Genomic DNA, 16,774 nt, shown 5'->3' with positions numbered 1-16,774 from the left:
CAGGCACCCCAGGTTTCAGCATATTTAAAAAGAAGTTTTCTCTATACAAAGGATTGATATGGATCTATGTGATATCTCTCATACTTCTTTAGCCTGAAATTTATGTGTGTTAGCCACAATTATAGAAACGTTAAAAAATATGTATATGTGATGTTATGGTTCTGAATTATAGACGGTAAATGACATTTTATACTATTTTAGCGAGTAGCAAACAGCCATCTTGAAAGGGCTTGTTAATTTTGGATAGCAACAGTTTTCTTGGGAATAGGCAAATCATTGCCTTTTTTGCCTTTTGCCTTTCTAAGTGGCAAGAATTCTGGAAAGAGAGTGAGTGATTTTATGCGGGAGATCTATTCGTTTATCACATATCAAAATACATGAATGAGAAACTAATGGTAGCCAAAATATGATGAGGATATGTAGGGCCACAAGAGACTCCTTCCATTTAAGGTGGGAAACGAAGACTGGGCTGCCCAACCCTCCAAGGAAAGAGTCTGGGCCAAATGCAAGTAAATACAACTTAAAGATCTTAGATAAAGAAGATTATTCAAGATAGTGGGTGGAAGCAACGATCAGAGTTCTGACTGCTGATTGTAGGTGGGATCAGACAATCTGAGTTTCATCCTGGCTCTTCAATGTACATCATGGCTGTGTGACCTTGGGCAGGTAACATCATCTTTGTAGGCCTCCATTTCCTTCACTATAAATTTTGGATAGTAACAGCATAACCACATGGAAGGGATTAAGTGGCAGAATGCGCACAAGGTATTTAGCTTCGTGGCCAGTAAATGGTGGTACCATCTTTGAAAGCAATATTAAAGTCAAATCAGTCTCTTGAGGAAGTCTCTGAAACTAGGAATATTACACAGAAGAGTGATCACATTTCAAGGAGCGTATAGATGAATTCTTAAATGCCTCTCAAGTCAGTTTTTAAAATCAACCCAGCACTAAAACTGAGCCTTTGGGAAGCACTGATTAAATACTCTTTCATTGGTTGAGTATGTGCCCATTGAATCCCTTTCTTACTCTAAATTATACCATGAAGGTGAGCCTTGAAACTGTCATTTAAGATATCAAAAATAAAGACATAAATACAGATATATATTCACTCATGAATAGTAAGAGACATACAAAAAAAAGCAATTTCAAAAATGAGCTCGTATCATCATGGCTGAGAAGGGCATCAGTTAACATTTCTTGAATCATTTTCCGAGCAAGGTGTGTTTTAGGTAGAAATAGAAGACTTCATTGAATAGTTGCTCTATGAAGAGTAATGTATTACATTCCGATCAGTAATAATTTATAATAGTAATTATCAGTCTAGGCCTTCAGTCTGCCCAGCAGCTTACCCCCTGAGAGATAAGATGTGATCATTTATGAAATGACAGTATTGATTGCAAGCTATTCTTGAATTTCATTTAAAGAAATATAATTTTAACAAACTATTTCTAACTTTCAACTAATTTTACCACTGTTTTACCCATATGGATACAATACATGCAATGACATAAAAAGGTTTGGTTTTGGTTTTGGTTTTGGTTGAATCTCCAAATTCTAGATTCAGACAAATCTATTGACTACCAATCATGCATCTTATCGCCATGCTGGGCAAATTCTCTAGTAACTACCTTGGCATGTGTTGCGCTCTATTATTTTCCAAGCATGCTTCCAAGCAAGTCGCATATATTAACTTATTAATTCTGATCATTGCTCTACAAGATAAGCAGCCATTTCACAGAAAAAGAGTGAGGCACAGAAAGGTTGCATAATATGCCCAAGGTCACACAGCAAGTAAACAGAAGAGGCAGGGTTTGAAGCCTGTGCTTAACCTCCGTGTTCTAACTGTCTCACAATTGTTTCCTGGCCTTTTAAAAATGGAAACAAATAAATGAATGAGTGAAAAAATTAATGTCAAAAAATATTCAGTATAGTGTCTGATAAAAAAAGCAAGCCGTGTTATTCTTCTCAGATTACTGTTCATTTAGTTTAATGTTTAATGAGTAAGCTAACCATTGGAAATAGTGCTTCTGAAAAGAAAGTGTAATAAGAAATAAGATTTATTTACTTTTATTTATTAAGGTCAAGTGTACATTAAATAATATTTCATATCCCTGAATAAGAAATAACATTGACTGTTCTTTATAAACTAACGTTTCCAAATTGTTGACTGGCTATTTTTCAGACCTAGAGGATAAATTATTATTTTGTGACTATATTCCATCTTCTTCCCTCCTCTCTTCATCACATTATGTTTCAATAAGTAGGCGGCAAAATTTTTATATCCTTCCCCCCATCCTTCACTGTGACGTAGCAAAGATGAGCTAGACACAAATTAAAAAATGAGATAAGAATCATTCAAATGAAAGTTAGTATTGTATTCAGGGACCCAGTTCACATGCATGTTAAATGGCATTTAAATTCCAGTTCATAAACCTAAAATGAAGAATGAGAGCTGCACTTGGCATTCAAGTTGCATTTAGATCAGTCTTATGAGCACGGGACCTTCAGGAATTCAGCATGTAACATTGCACAATTATGTATTAGTTTTATGAAGATTGTAATGAAACATATTTTAATTATGGCAATACAAATTATACACAGGTTGGCCACTTATTATTGATTGATTGATTTTGCACAGAGCATGTAATGAAAACTTTTTTCCTCTTTTTTATCATGCTTGTGCAGAGGAATAGAGGTCAAATCCACTTTCTACCACTCTATTTTTATTCTATCACATAGGCAAGACCATTTCTTATTGTTTCCCTGGAGATGATTTTGCTACTATTAATTTAAATATTCTTTTGCCTTAAAAGATAAATTTCTACTGTGATGCAGGTAGGGGAAAGGGAAAGCAAATAAGATTAGAGACAAAAAATGGGGCCTCTGCAGGCCCCATAAATCTATACGCCCTAATAGTTTACATTTTTTAAACTATCAACAGTCAACAACCATATGAACAACAGACAGCCATAATAACCCATTAAATTAAACCACATGACTTCCTGAGCAACTCAGAGTGTTGACAAACAAAAACAAAAACACCGTATACTAAAAACCAGACCCCAAACGTTTCACGATTAAGAAACTACACTTAAGTAATACTATATACTTAGCTTAAGTTCAATCCCTGGGTCCCAAAGCCAAAATTTAGGCCCATGCTGTCTTTGGAACACAGACAAAATAAATAATATAGAGAATATATGTCCCAAAGCTCATTTTTTCCTTTCAATAATCTATATGAATGTATTAGGATAATGTGTAAAGGTCATGAAGGCCATCTTTGCTGCTTCATGGTGAAGAGCTTGGCTTAGGGTAAAGACTAAAACTAAAACTAAAAGAGCTTGGTTTAGGGTAAAGAGTGGGAAGATAGAAAAATTTCCTTTGATACTTTGATGCCCTGGTTGTATCATCAAAACCTGTACCACTCACTGCATCCATAGGGGGATCAAAGATTCTCTCTCTCTCTCTCTCTCTCTCTCTCTCTCTCTCACTGTTTTATTTTATTTTATTTTATTTTAGCTTATTTATTTATTTATTTAGAGAGTGAGAGAGAGAGAACGTGAGCATGATTAGCAGGGGAGGGGCAGAGACAGAAGGAGAGAGAGAATCCCAAGCAGCCTCTGTGCTGTCAGTGCAGAGCCCTGTGTGGGGTTTGAACTCACAAACTGTGAGATCGTGACCTGAGCTGAAATCAAGAGTCAGATGTTTAACCCACTGAGCCACTCAGATGCCTCTTAAACCTTTTTATTTTAAAATAGGATATTAGACACATCTTTACAATTTGCCTAACCAAAAGGCCCAAGGCTTAAGTGTTTTTCTCAAAATAAATGGGAAGTCACTCACCAAAGATAAAGTCTTAGCAACACGAAGAAACTGCGACCACACCTTGTCCTGGCTGGAACCATAGGTCAGAGGGCCCAGGACCCCTCAGACCAGCAGTCTCTACAGAGGAAAATTTCTCAGCACAGAGTCCCAGTGGGGATGCTACTATGACATGAGGAAAGCCAAAACTACTAGAGCTCCCGTGGATAATATATTCTTATTATTAAGATTCGGTCAGATCCACCTGTATGCTGTAGGAGATGGGGCCACAAAATTGAAATTGCTGCTAGGTGGTCAAGAGACAGCTCCCAAAGGGCATGATGAAGAACAAACTCAAAGGTGACAATTGTCCATACATCCAGTGAAGGACTTGAAGGAACACTTCTCTTCCTGAGTGTTTTCCCTATCTTATTGGGTGTTTTACTGGGTGATCTCTTGAAAGTTCTTTGCCTCCATGTGTCTCTGGTTCAATTACAGATCAATTTTCAAAAATGAAGACCATAGATTGATTCCATGTCCTTCCAACGACTGCATGCATGTCAAAAGAGAGTACTTGCTAATCAAAGCACCTAGAACTGGAGGAGATTTATGAAAACTGGCAACATTATTTTAAAATGTCAGTTTTCTAAAGTAAGCAAGTGTGTGGAGTTATTTTTAACTTGCAGACACTGCCTTACAAATAATTCATAAATTTTAAAAATTTGCTTAAAGAGTACCTCTCTAAATCTCTTTTTCTACTTAGCATTTCCATGGGGGTGGAGGGCAAATGCCCTTTATATTTCTATAGCTACTAATAACAATGGTAGCTAACACATAAAGCAATTTCTATGTGCCAAGCACTTTTCTCAGTGTGTTTACACGCATTAACTCATGAAATCCTGACAATAAGCTCATGAGCTGGATCCTACTGTCATCCTCGTTTTCTGATGAGGAAAATGAGACAGGGACAGACTAATGAAATCTGCCCAAGGTCACACAGTTAATAATAGTAGACCTGGACAAATCTGGCTTCAGAGTCAATCTTATTATCCACTCACTATGGGCAAGTACATAGCAGATACTAATAAAGATAACTACTCGTATCTACTAATGCTACTTCTAGCCCTTATAATCTTACAAAACACAATTCCTATTCTGACTGACATCCCTTGATGTTTCTGAAGAAGAGCAGTTACTACATTTCCCTCAAACTTTCTCTATGGCTCCAGTTTCTTCAGTGGGTCCTCTTATGACATGTGTGTGAATTCCACCTCAGTATAATGCCTAAAGCTCTTCTTTGAATGTGCACTAGATTCTTTCTATTTTTTTTTTTTTTTTGAGAGAGAGAGAGAGAGAGAGAGAATGCCCCGGGGAGGGGGCAGAGGGAGAGGGAGAAAAATCTCAAGCAGGCTCCATACCCAATGCGAAACCTGATTCAGGGCTTGCTCTCACCACTGTGAGATCACGACCTGAGTCAAAATCAGGAGTCTGACACTCAACTGGTTGAGCCACCCAGGCTCCCCTCTTCCCATTTTTAATTTATTTTGTTGCTGTGTTTAGGGGATTGAAAGCTACAACTCAGCCAACAAGTGTGTTGCAGGTAATTTTAAGGGCTCCATGCACGGGACCTTGAGACCTATCCCTATCAAATTCCTGCTTATTAGCAATTTTATGGCCCCTCTTGCAATCTCCAGAATTCCTCAGACTACTGATTGGTTCAAGGTTATCTTTTGAAAAATTTTCATACATTGGTATGTAATTTACTTAAACAAAGCAAAGCATACGAACAAATTTGGAACAACGAGGTGCTATCTTACCATGACTCCACCTTCCTATCCATACATCCAACTGTCTATTCAACCCATGTCTGCAGATTCCTTGACTCATGTTTTATATTTTCAGAATTAAACTCATCATTTTTACTATCCACCTGACTGATCTCTCTGGTTTGTCTAACTCTTTGATTAACCTTAAACCAAAAAGTCAGCTTAGACTCCTTTCCTTGACTGACTGTCTCCCTACTGCAACAAATAAGCCCTCAAATTCTTCTATAGTTCCTATCTCTTGAATGTCTCTTATATCTATCACCACTGCCTTTTATAGCTATTACATGAGTTATTTCAGTAACATGCTATGAGATGCCCTTCCTCCAGCCTGGCCACTCCCACTATGCTCCACTTAGTTGCCAAAATGATCTTGCTAAAACACAATTTCAATCAGGCATACTTATATGTAAAACCTTTCAATGAATCCCTATAACTTCTAGGATAAAATCCAAATTTATTAGGTTAGTACCAAGGACTGTTGAAATTGTAGACCTGCCTATGTCTCTAAGCTTGTTCTTCTCTATCACCCAGTAAACTTTCTTTGTCCCAGCTTTACCAAACTATTCACGATTCACTGAAACAGTCCAAAGTGGCTCTGATCTCCATTTTCTTACACGTTCATTACCTTCTTTCTTCAGTGTTTGTTTCTCTTTTCACTTAACAAACCCTGCCCTTGCTTTAAGACTCAAAACAAGAACGCTTCTCTCTGTAATGCCCCACCCCCATTATCCTATTCTGATTTTTTTTCTTCCATTGTGCTCCCACCGTGCCCTGCATAGATCTCCATGATCACACTTAGTATTGTCAATGTGTTTTGCGGCCTCCTCATTAGACTCTAAGCAACTTGGGGGCATGTACTTATCTTACTCATCTTTGTATGTGAAAGGTTTGGCACAGTGTCTAACGTACAGTGGGTGTAGTCCACAAATACTTAGTGAATAATGAAATGAATAATTCTCATTGGATGGAGAACTAGAAGAAAATGTTCGCTAAGGAATCATGTGTCTTTTGTCTTCCACGTGCCCAAGCAGGAGGCCTGTCCTTCCTCATTTACCTCCAAACTGTTAATTCTAAGAATCCGACTGGCTCTTTACATCCTAAGGTCCACCTGACTAACTGATAAACAGATTCTTGGAACACTACTGATTCACATGTTGAAGGATGTGTGGCCTTTGGTGGTTGATTAACTTCAAACTGTGGTCTATTTATTCTGAGGCTCTCCAGACTCACCAACCTCAGAAGCTAGCCCAGCCTCAAAATGAGAGAACTTACACAGAAGAGAGGGTGATTGAAATCTTTCTTTTTTAGATGAATATTCTTTTTCCTGATTTTATATTCCAATACCAGAAATATTCTGAGAATAACTTTTTAAAAATCAAGCACAGGTTTATCTGGTTATGAGGGCAAAAATAACACATGGTGATAGTGAGAAGCTTCCATTAGCATTTTTAGCAACATTATCCAGATCTTGATCCAACTGTTTGAAGTACTTGCCATACAGTGGTATTTTCTATCTTTAGATAGTTCTGAAATCCTTTTGGGTAATACTTTTAGAAATGGATTTTAATCTGATGACACCAGATATCATTTGAGTAGTGCCTCCATTTGGATCTGGAAACTTAACTCAGTTTACCAATGTACACAATTAGATATGCCAAGGATACCTCGTCACATAATCTGTTTATTCAGGCCAATGTGGATATCTCATTTAGATAACATCTAAAAACTTAGATAGCATCTAAAACTTGACTTAAGTTTTGTATTGTTCCATTTATTAGAGCCAAAGTATTTCTTGCCAGTGAGGAAAAAATGATAATGAGTAAGGTGTAGGTACCTGAATGTAGCCACTGAATGGGTCTGCTTAATTTTTTTTTTTAAAGGATAAAATGATACCACTCGAGAACCAAATAATTTCTGGCATCTAACAACTGAGTAATTACTGACAGTCCTCTTTGAAAAATACTAACTCTACCACAGGAGGAGGTAAATCGTTAAACAGGCATGAATTTCGATGCTTGGAGACTAGGGGTAAAACTACTACACTCAAAACCCTAAATCCTGTCTTCACAATCCCATTCTGTCACAAAGTGAATAGTTAGCATGTCACTAATCTTTTCCAGACCTGTTTTCTCTGTGGGATGAAGAAGTTTGGACTTCATAACCACTGGAATGCCTTCTTGCTGTAAAGTTCATGGTCAAAAGTGTGTGCGACACTTTTGGAAGGCTTTCATATGTACATGTTGGTTTTTTGCTCACTAACTGATACATCCGTGATTTGCTCCCAAACCCAGCCTTCGTTCTTGGTATGGCTTTTCATTTTTACATAAATTGCCCCGGGCCTTGTCATCTGATGACAATTAAGGCATAAATGGAAAAGAAATAAAAAGATGCGTTAAGAGCATGTCCTGACTTGGACGCTTCTCTTTTGTCCTGCACATTTAATATAGGATATGTTGTTCCTCAAAAGGTGGTGTGTCACTTGCAACAACATGGATAGTCCATGAGGATATTATGTTTAGTGAAACAAACCAGAGAGTGGAAGGCAAATACCATATGATTTCATTTATATGGAATTGAAAGGACAAAACAAACGATCGAAGCAAACTACCCCCCCCCTCCGCCAAAGGGAAGATGGTTTACTTTCAGACATAGGATAATAATAAAAAGGATTATGACTACCATTTGTTGAGCTACTCCATTGGGAGTGGGACAAGCTCGAATTTGAATGTACATCTACCTGACACTAAAATCCATGCTCTTTCTACCATATCTTATATCTGGAGAATCATCATTCAAAATGGCAGGTTTTGTTATCGTGAACACAGAAGAAATCATGTCTGTGAACAATCATAAAATTGTGTATCAGATGATACATAACTTTTCAACTTTATTTATCATAGTGTTTCTGTTCAAAGTAAAGTACAAAGTTGATATATCCAGCATCAAAATTCATCTCCCAGTGCTGTGACTTCTCATTTCAACTGTAGCTTCAGGTGTCATTTGTAAATGAATGATAATAACAATGATTACACTGCATTTGAGGGGGTGTGAGCAAATGAAATAATCGGTGAGAAGTCTTAAAAACATGACACATGACAAAGAATTTGCTTTCCTCCCCCCTCCCAATATTTTCCTCCGAAAATACAACTAAGATCATCAGACAGAAAGACAGAGGCACTTACTTCTGGATCCCAGTTCCACTAATGGCTGACACGAACAACACTCAGGAATGAATGACGTGAACTCTTCTGGACATCAGCCAAAGGAAAGGTGGCACTAAATAATCTCTAGGTCCCATTTGGTTTTACATGATTATAATTTATTTAGTCTCAAAACCAATTTCTCCCACTTGTGCTTCCTCTTTGGAAGCTGGAGCTTATTTTTAGTGTTTGCAGTAAAAATGTGTTTCAGAAAAGCTGTTGGATTGAGGACAAAAAATGTCCAGGTACCTGAAAGAAATTACAAGTTAAATGGATGAGTCACCAAAAGGCAGTGGGACAGCCAGACCTGTCAGGCCCGTTATTCGAATTTGGGCCAAATGATTCAACTATTTGATTGTAGTGATTGCAGAGACCTGCAGAGGGGAGAAGGCACACACGTTTGGGTGGATCAGGTCTGACCTGAAGTTTCTCAGAGCTGCAAAAAGGGAATAAGTATCAAGTGTATTACCCAACTTGGGACAGAGAAAATGAAGAAGAGGAAACTCCATCACAAAGACAGAACGTAACTACCGATTGATTGTCCGTTGGCATAAATAATATGGGAAAGATTGCTGGATTATGATGGAGGGAGAACTGGGGTCTAGGCCTGGTTTTCCAATGCCCCAGTTCTGTGATCTCGGTAAATTTATTTTCATTTTCTGGATCGAAGCTTCTCTGATCATAAAATAAGAGCCTGACTTGGACGTTTACCAAAGGTCCCTCACAACTGTCAAATTGTATTCACAGGAGAAACACAGGTAATGTTATGAAATATCCTTTTTTATATGGAAAGAATCTCTTTGGTGTTGGTTTGTCTTTTGGCCTTAAAACTTCAAAATAGAAATTCTGTATTTTAACATCAGGCTTGTCATGTTCACATTCTTATAAGAAGAAGTATAACTATAGTAGAAGTATAGTGAATGGCAGGGTTTTCTTTTTTTTCTTTTTCTTTATTTTTGTTTTTCTTTAAAAATTTTTTTTCAATGTTTATTTATTTTTGAGAGACAGAGAGAGAGACAGAGCATGAGTAGGGAAGGGGCAGAGAGAGGGAGACACAGAATTCAAAGCAGGCTCCAGACTCTGAGCTGTCAGCATAGAGCCCGATGCGGGGCTTGAACCCATCAACCGTGAGATCATGACGCGGGCCAAAGTCGGACGCCCAGCCGACTGAGCCACCCAGGCGCCCCAAATGGCACGGTTTTTAAATCCAGATTGGAGAAAACATTGCTTACCAATTCTTCAGTGTTACTGACTTGTAGATATCTTTATCTTTGTCTAGTATAACACATGTTTCTCTATAATATGATTAGCATCTTTGCCCATTTGTTCCAACTAGATGTCAGCCATCAGAAAGCTTTACCATGCGTTATACTTTTTGCTTCTTTTTCACCGATGTTATTGATACCCTGTGTTCAATATCTTTGTCAGATTGACATCAGACATCTTACATTTTGAGTTTTATCCTTGGACATCCCTGGCTATTGGAGGAGGCAATTGTGAATTGACTCCATCTTGCTCCCCACAAATCAACTCAAAATATTACCGCATTACCTTCAACTTTTTACCTTCAGTGTGTACTTAAAACTTTCCGTAATGAAGATTCATTAAGTACCTAGAAGATACTCATTTTTGCGTCCTCGACACTTACTGAGATGCTAGGTATCTGGGAGGTTCTAATCAGTCTTGAATAAATTAGTATATTCACATTTATAAGAAGAAGCCTAACATTATGCATTCCATATATGAGCGGAAGCTTCAGAAAAAACAGTTAGAGGATATGAAAGGAATAAAGGTCTGAAAACTTCACAACAAAATTATTCTGTGCTTATTGCCTTCCGAAATACTGAAGTTTCTGTTTAGAATCCACATCAATACTCAAAGGTTAAAACACTAACAAAAACCCATCTCTCCATGTTTTCCAATAAGCCACGTGTTTTAAAGGCAGGCACATTGCCTCTGCCCTCATAAATACATGGTTGCCCCTTCCAAGTGATTGATGATATTTAAATGATGCATATTTTTCCCTGGTGGAAGTAAAATATCCACACACTTTCACCAGTTTCTTGGTGGAAACAACAACAACAACTTGTACGTACTTAATGTCATCAAAGTTCTCATGAATGTGTCTTGGTAGGTAAGGGAAAAATATTTTTGTGTGTGTTTGTTTTTAACACAGATTTAACGGCACCATGTAAAATGTTAGAAGTGTATCATCACTCCTCCCTTCCTCCATCCCTGGCAACCACTTTTCTTTCTTTCTTTCTTTCTTTCTTTCTTTCTTTCTTTCCTTCTTTCTTTTTATCCCTTTTTTAAACACCCCCCTTCCTTCTTTCCCCAGTTTCTGGTAACTGCCTTTATACTCTATGTTACTATGAAACCAGCTCTTCTCTCCCAGTTTTATTGAGAAACAATTGGCATACATCACTGTGTCAATTTATGATGTGAACCGTGGGGCACCTGGGTGGCTCAGTCGGTTAAGTGTCCGACTTCGGCTCAGGTCGTGATCTCACGGTCCGTGGGTTCGAGCCCCGCGTCGGGCTCTGTGCTGACAGCTCAGAGCCTGGAGCCCGTTTCCGATTCTGTGTCTCCCTCTCTCTCTGCCCCTTCCCTGTTCATGCTCTGTCTCTCTCTGTCTCAAAAATAAATAAACGTTAAAAAAAAATTTTTTTTAAGATGTGAACCGTGATGGCTTGAATTACATACATTGTGAAATGATTAGCACAGTAGGTTCAGGTAACATCCATCATCTCATACAGATACAGTGAAAAGAAAGAAAGAACACAGAAGAAAAAAATTCTCCTTGTGATGAGAATTCTCAGGATTTGACTCTCTTAACGATTCTCCTATATACCAGACAACAGTGTTAGCTGTAGTCACCTTGTCGTATGTTACATCCCCGGGACTTACTTGTCTTTTAGCTGGAAGTTTGTACCCGTTGACCACCTTCCTCCAGTTCCCCCCTACCCCCACCCTCTGCCTCAGAGTCACAGGTCTGATGTCTTTTGCTAAGAGTTCGGGTTTTGGAGTTTTGTTTTGTGTTGTGTTGCGTTTGGTTGTTTTTTACTCCACATGTAAGGGAGATCATATAGCCTTTGTCATTCTATGTCTTGTTTGTTTCACTTAGTCTAGTGTTCTCCAGCTTCACCTGTGCTGTTGCAAAATAAATTCTGGAGATAGGTGGCAGTGCTGATTACACAGTAAAATGAATATCTTGAATACCATGGAACTATGCACTTGAAAATGGTTAAGAATAGTAAGTTTTATGTTATGTGTATTTAACTATAACAAATAAATTTTGTGAGAAGTGTATCACCGTGTGAAGGCGAGTGAGTTCCCTCATTTCACCTTGGGCTATAAAAATCTGAGGACTGGCTTTTTAATAAGGCAACGCTGTATTGGCTCCTTGGGGACTTAGAAAACTGTTTGATTGGCTAAAGTTTTGAGATTGTTCCTATGGTAGAATTCTGCCAACGGACCTGATCCTTTTCCTGCTCAGAGACCAACCGCACAGAGGAAGGTTGTGAAGACGCCATTTAATGGCTCTTGTCAGAGCGGGAGCCTGAGAGTTAAATGCTGCATCTGTCTCAAGGGAAAGGACAAAGTCTGCCTGCTCTTTGGCCCTCCAGCCTTCTGCCCTCTCTCTCCAACTGAAATGTTCTAAACCCAAAGTAAAACTGAGTGTCCAGCCCACTTCCCCTTCCAGCAATATGCCACAGTCCCCGTACCACCAGAGTGAAAAAAAATAAAAAACAAAAGCTTCTCTGGCATCTCCTGGGAGGAATGCTGCACGTCAGAAAAACAAGAAGAGACTTTTAGGTTGTTGACATGACATAGAACCATGACCCTGGGAAGGAAAGTTCTTCCTACTTTCCTCTGCCTTGTACCCCACCTTATGAGGAGTCCATTTTCAGTTCTTCATCTAGTCCATATGTCATGTGGTCCTTAACACAAATGCTATGCCATATATATGTGTGTGTGTGTGTGTGTGTGTGTGTGTATTTCTTTTTGATGTACAAGGCCCAGGCCCTCCCATTTAAACACAGCAAAGTATGAGGGAAATTATACCTTGGTTTTACAGATGGTGAAGCTGAGCAGGGAGACCTGATTTTGAATTCTGTTTCTGCTATAAATGACCAGCAATGTGTCACCTTAGCCTCACTGTCCTATCTGTAAAACAGGGATCCTGATAATGTCCCTGGGTTGATGCAACACCTTCATGAGATGTTTGTTAGGCACTCGGTGTTATGCCTGACACAGAGTCAGCACTCAATCAACAAGAGTTGTTATCACTAGAGCATTATTATTTCCACAATTAAGGCTATCTTGTGGGATTCTGGCACAGATCTTCCACGTCTAAGCCTACCATTCTTTTTGCTGTCACAGGGCCATAGTCTCACACACCATTGCAATCTACCTCGGGGCAGTTGGAAGGCTCAGTCAGAGAACACTGTGTATCCCCTCTCTGTTCTCCCTGAAATATTATAATGAGTAGCTCCTCTTGAAGGTCTTAATAATGCTAAGACGTGAGCACAGTCCTGTAAAGTCTCAGTTAAGTAAAGAAATAAAATGATGCTTAATACTAAAATGGCACAAGGAGAGAATTCCTGTGAAGTCGAGTCACCTTTTGGTTAGGAGGAAAACAATCTATGAATAAGGAGATTAATGCGTGAGTAAACCATGAGAAAGGTTTGGATTTCTTTGCCTCCTCCCACCCCCTTTGGTCACATTACTTAAAAAGAAAAGCAGTTGGTTTTGTTGAAAAGTACACTGGCATCTGAAACTTCCCTTTTGACAACTAAAAGGGAACATGCTTATTCTTTCCACGTGCTGGGCAGGATCAAAAAAAAAAAAAAAAGGCAAAACAAAAAACACACACAGAAGGAACAAAAAACTGGAGAGTAAGCAGTTTAGGAATCGCGTTTCAAGAGAATTTGCCTGCACATCTATGAAATGAGATGGCAACAGTCAACCCTAAGAGCATATTAATGGACCCGAATCTCCTGAAGTCTATCTCATGGCAGTTCCCAGGCATTTATAGTCTTTCACCAGCTTTCTCAGTGAACTTGGGGGAGTGAGAGAGGAGGAATATGGACAAAAAAGCCTTCACTTTCTTTCAGTCTATTTATTTCTGCACACAGAAGGTGTCCCCCTTGTGGTGACAGCAAAGGCTAGTCTGGCATTTCATCTAATCTTGTGATACTTGCGATATTTCACACATGCACAAAGACCTTTAGTTTTCTGCCTATCCACCCTTTAATAGCTCATGCCTCTAAAAGGGTAAACTTACGCAAATACTCATTCCTATCTGAAGGTTAATGCTAAACCCAAAGCCAGATAGGCAGTCCGCTGGCTTTAAACTTTTTAACCTCGTGTACTATTATTTTAAAATTCTCCTTCCCTGGGACTGGGTGTATGGTTTTTCCATGAAGTAGTGTCAGAGATTAAGATGGTGTTATCTGTCCATTAACAATTTACTTACCGGGGCATGAAAAAGTGCTTAAGCCCAAGTGTCTGTGTCAAAGCCATGGCCAACCATTAAGCTTTCTCAATTATGTAGCCTGCTCTGCCTTTTTAGCAGCGGTGGGAAAACCAGTCTGAGTCAGCAGGCACCGCAACGGGCTCCTTTCATTCCTGTTCCTCTCTCCTTGGAGTCAGAGTGAACACCAAAGGAGGGAGAGATGGCAATTTTGCTTATTTTAAAGGAAGTATCTCAGTTGAACTGCGGTTGTCGTGTGGAGTAGTGAGTTGGAAGACGCTTTTTCCCCTCCTTGTACTGTGTCAATATGTCCAATTATCTTTGCCAAAACTTCCAGAATAGTAAAGACTTCCATGCTGCTGGATTCAAGCAAAATAAAAGGTCATTAGGAGATCTGAGACATTAGTTTTGGAAGAAAAATCCAAACTAGACTTAACATCAATTGGAGAACTAAAAAAAGAGAGAAAGGTGAAATGTTCTCCCCAATCAGCCATCTTCTATAACTAAAGTAATTTCTAGGATACTTGGGGAAAATGTACATTGTGGATCTAAATTGTTGACAATTACCAAACATTAAGGAGAAAATCTGAGTAGTGATAAATCCGTGTCTAACAGTATGGCTTTCTACATCTTACATATTTCATTTCTAATGCAACCTCCTCAACGAAGCCTGACAGGATGTGTTTTAAACCTCTGGCAGCTTGATAGCCTGGCATATTTCCTACATGTAATGCATATTGTAGATTGAATAATTGGAAAAAAATGAAGTGTATATTTCAACAATGCTTGGTTTATTTATACCATCTTTTCAAAAAATATTTATGTAACAATATTGTAGGCAATAAATTAGGACGATACCAATAGGAAACCTCACTCCTATGGTGTTCTTGGACATATTTTCCCATTTCTACGTATTCCTTCTAACTTTTCCTTCTGGATATTGTTTTGCAATATGTGTTTTGCAAAAGTGTTACAATTTTCCAAAATTTTAAAACATCAGAATGGCTCACATAATACCCACTATGGAGTATGAGAATTGTTAGAAAGAGGAATAGATCTTATTGTCTAAGAACAGAATTAAGCATCCAGACTGAGGCATGCTGAAATAAATGCCATCGTTATTTGATACTCAGAATGAAGCAGAGGATATCAATACTCTCTTTCGCAGTCTATATTATTTCTCTTACAACATGAATGTATTTTTCTGGCAGACATTGTTTGAATAAATTTGTTGATCATTTCTTTAAAATTCTGTAGCATAAACAATTTCATTCCTTCGTATCATCAGCCTGTCAAAGTGGAGAAGATACGTAGATCAGTCCAAAGAAATGGTTGATGAGTTCATTATCATTGACATTTGTGAACAGAAATGAATTGATAAAATATAACTGTGCCTCTGCCAGTGATTGGGCTATTCGTTTTCCTGTGGCACTGGGCACAGTTTACCTTACAAAACAAGTCCTCGTATCATGCCCTGTGATCGTAGGACAAACTGCCAGTGAGTTACTATTGAATCCTGTGATCCTTATGAAGGAATCCTTACCTAAGGCAAAATCCTTATTGTCCAAAGCCCCAAATTGTTCACCTGGGGAATACTATATACTCATTTTTGAAGAGTTAAAATATAAATATATGAGTGAAATATAAATGAGAAAGGCAAAACATCTGGGAAAAACTTGAGCGGCACACAGGTGGAGGAGACATGGGTGTTTACATTTATTTGAGAAGACATAAGAGCTATCTTCCCATATGGAGAGGCCCATCATCCAAAAGCTAAGGGTTTTGTTTAGAGTATAACAACAGCACCCCCTGGAGATTTTATAGCATGGAAGAGCTCCAAACAACATAAAGAAGTTTCCAATGATTTCAGAGGTACAACAAGGGGTTGTGCTTCCTTGCAAAGAAGTGTATTTCCTGAGGGTGATTAAAAGTGTTCGAAGAGTGCCAGACAACTAATTTTCAGATATGTCAGTGAAGGAAATATTTTATTACAAAATATTTTGGACTGTATAGTCTTTAAGGGCACTTTGCAATTGAAATACTTTATTTATTATTGTTTTTTAATGTTTATTTTATTATTGAGAGAGTGGGAGACAGAGCAAGCGTGGAGGAGGGGCAGAGAGAGAGGGAGACACAGAATCCCAAGCAGGCTCCAGTCTCCCAGCTGTCAACACAGATATGGGCACAGGGCTCGAACACATGAACCATGAGATCATGACCTGAGCCAAAGTCGGATGCTTAACCAACTGAGCCAACCAAGGAACCCCACAATTCATTAAAAATTATACAATTAGCAAATTATCAGTAAGTGCAAGTTTCCAAAGATAAATTCAGCTTCACACATAGCATGTGAAAACAGATACTAATTGAAGGAACAAAGGAGAATTATTCTTAAGGGGCCTGAGTATGAAATCAGCAATCTCAGATGAAGCAAAGTAGTAGGTTGGCCAAGAAAAAGGGCCCCAAATCAA

At 38.5% G+C, this 16,774-nt stretch overlaps 1 protein-coding gene across 4 annotated transcripts in view; it reads left to right on the top strand.

The window, feature by feature from the left end:
• Positions 1–16,774, top strand: part of SLC8A1 (solute carrier family 8 member A1) — a 380,167-nt gene that overhangs the window by 3,966 nt on the left and 359,427 nt on the right. The window lies entirely within an intron of this gene.

Source organism: Panthera onca, chromosome A3 (genome assembly GCF_046562875.1).
Source record: "Panthera onca isolate mPanOnc1 chromosome A3, mPanOnc1 haplotype 2, whole genome shotgun sequence".
Taxonomy (NCBI): domain Eukaryota; kingdom Metazoa; phylum Chordata; class Mammalia; order Carnivora; family Felidae; genus Panthera; species Panthera onca.
The sequence above is the reverse complement of the archived record's forward strand: the minus strand, read 5'-3'. Positions and strand labels throughout refer to the sequence as shown.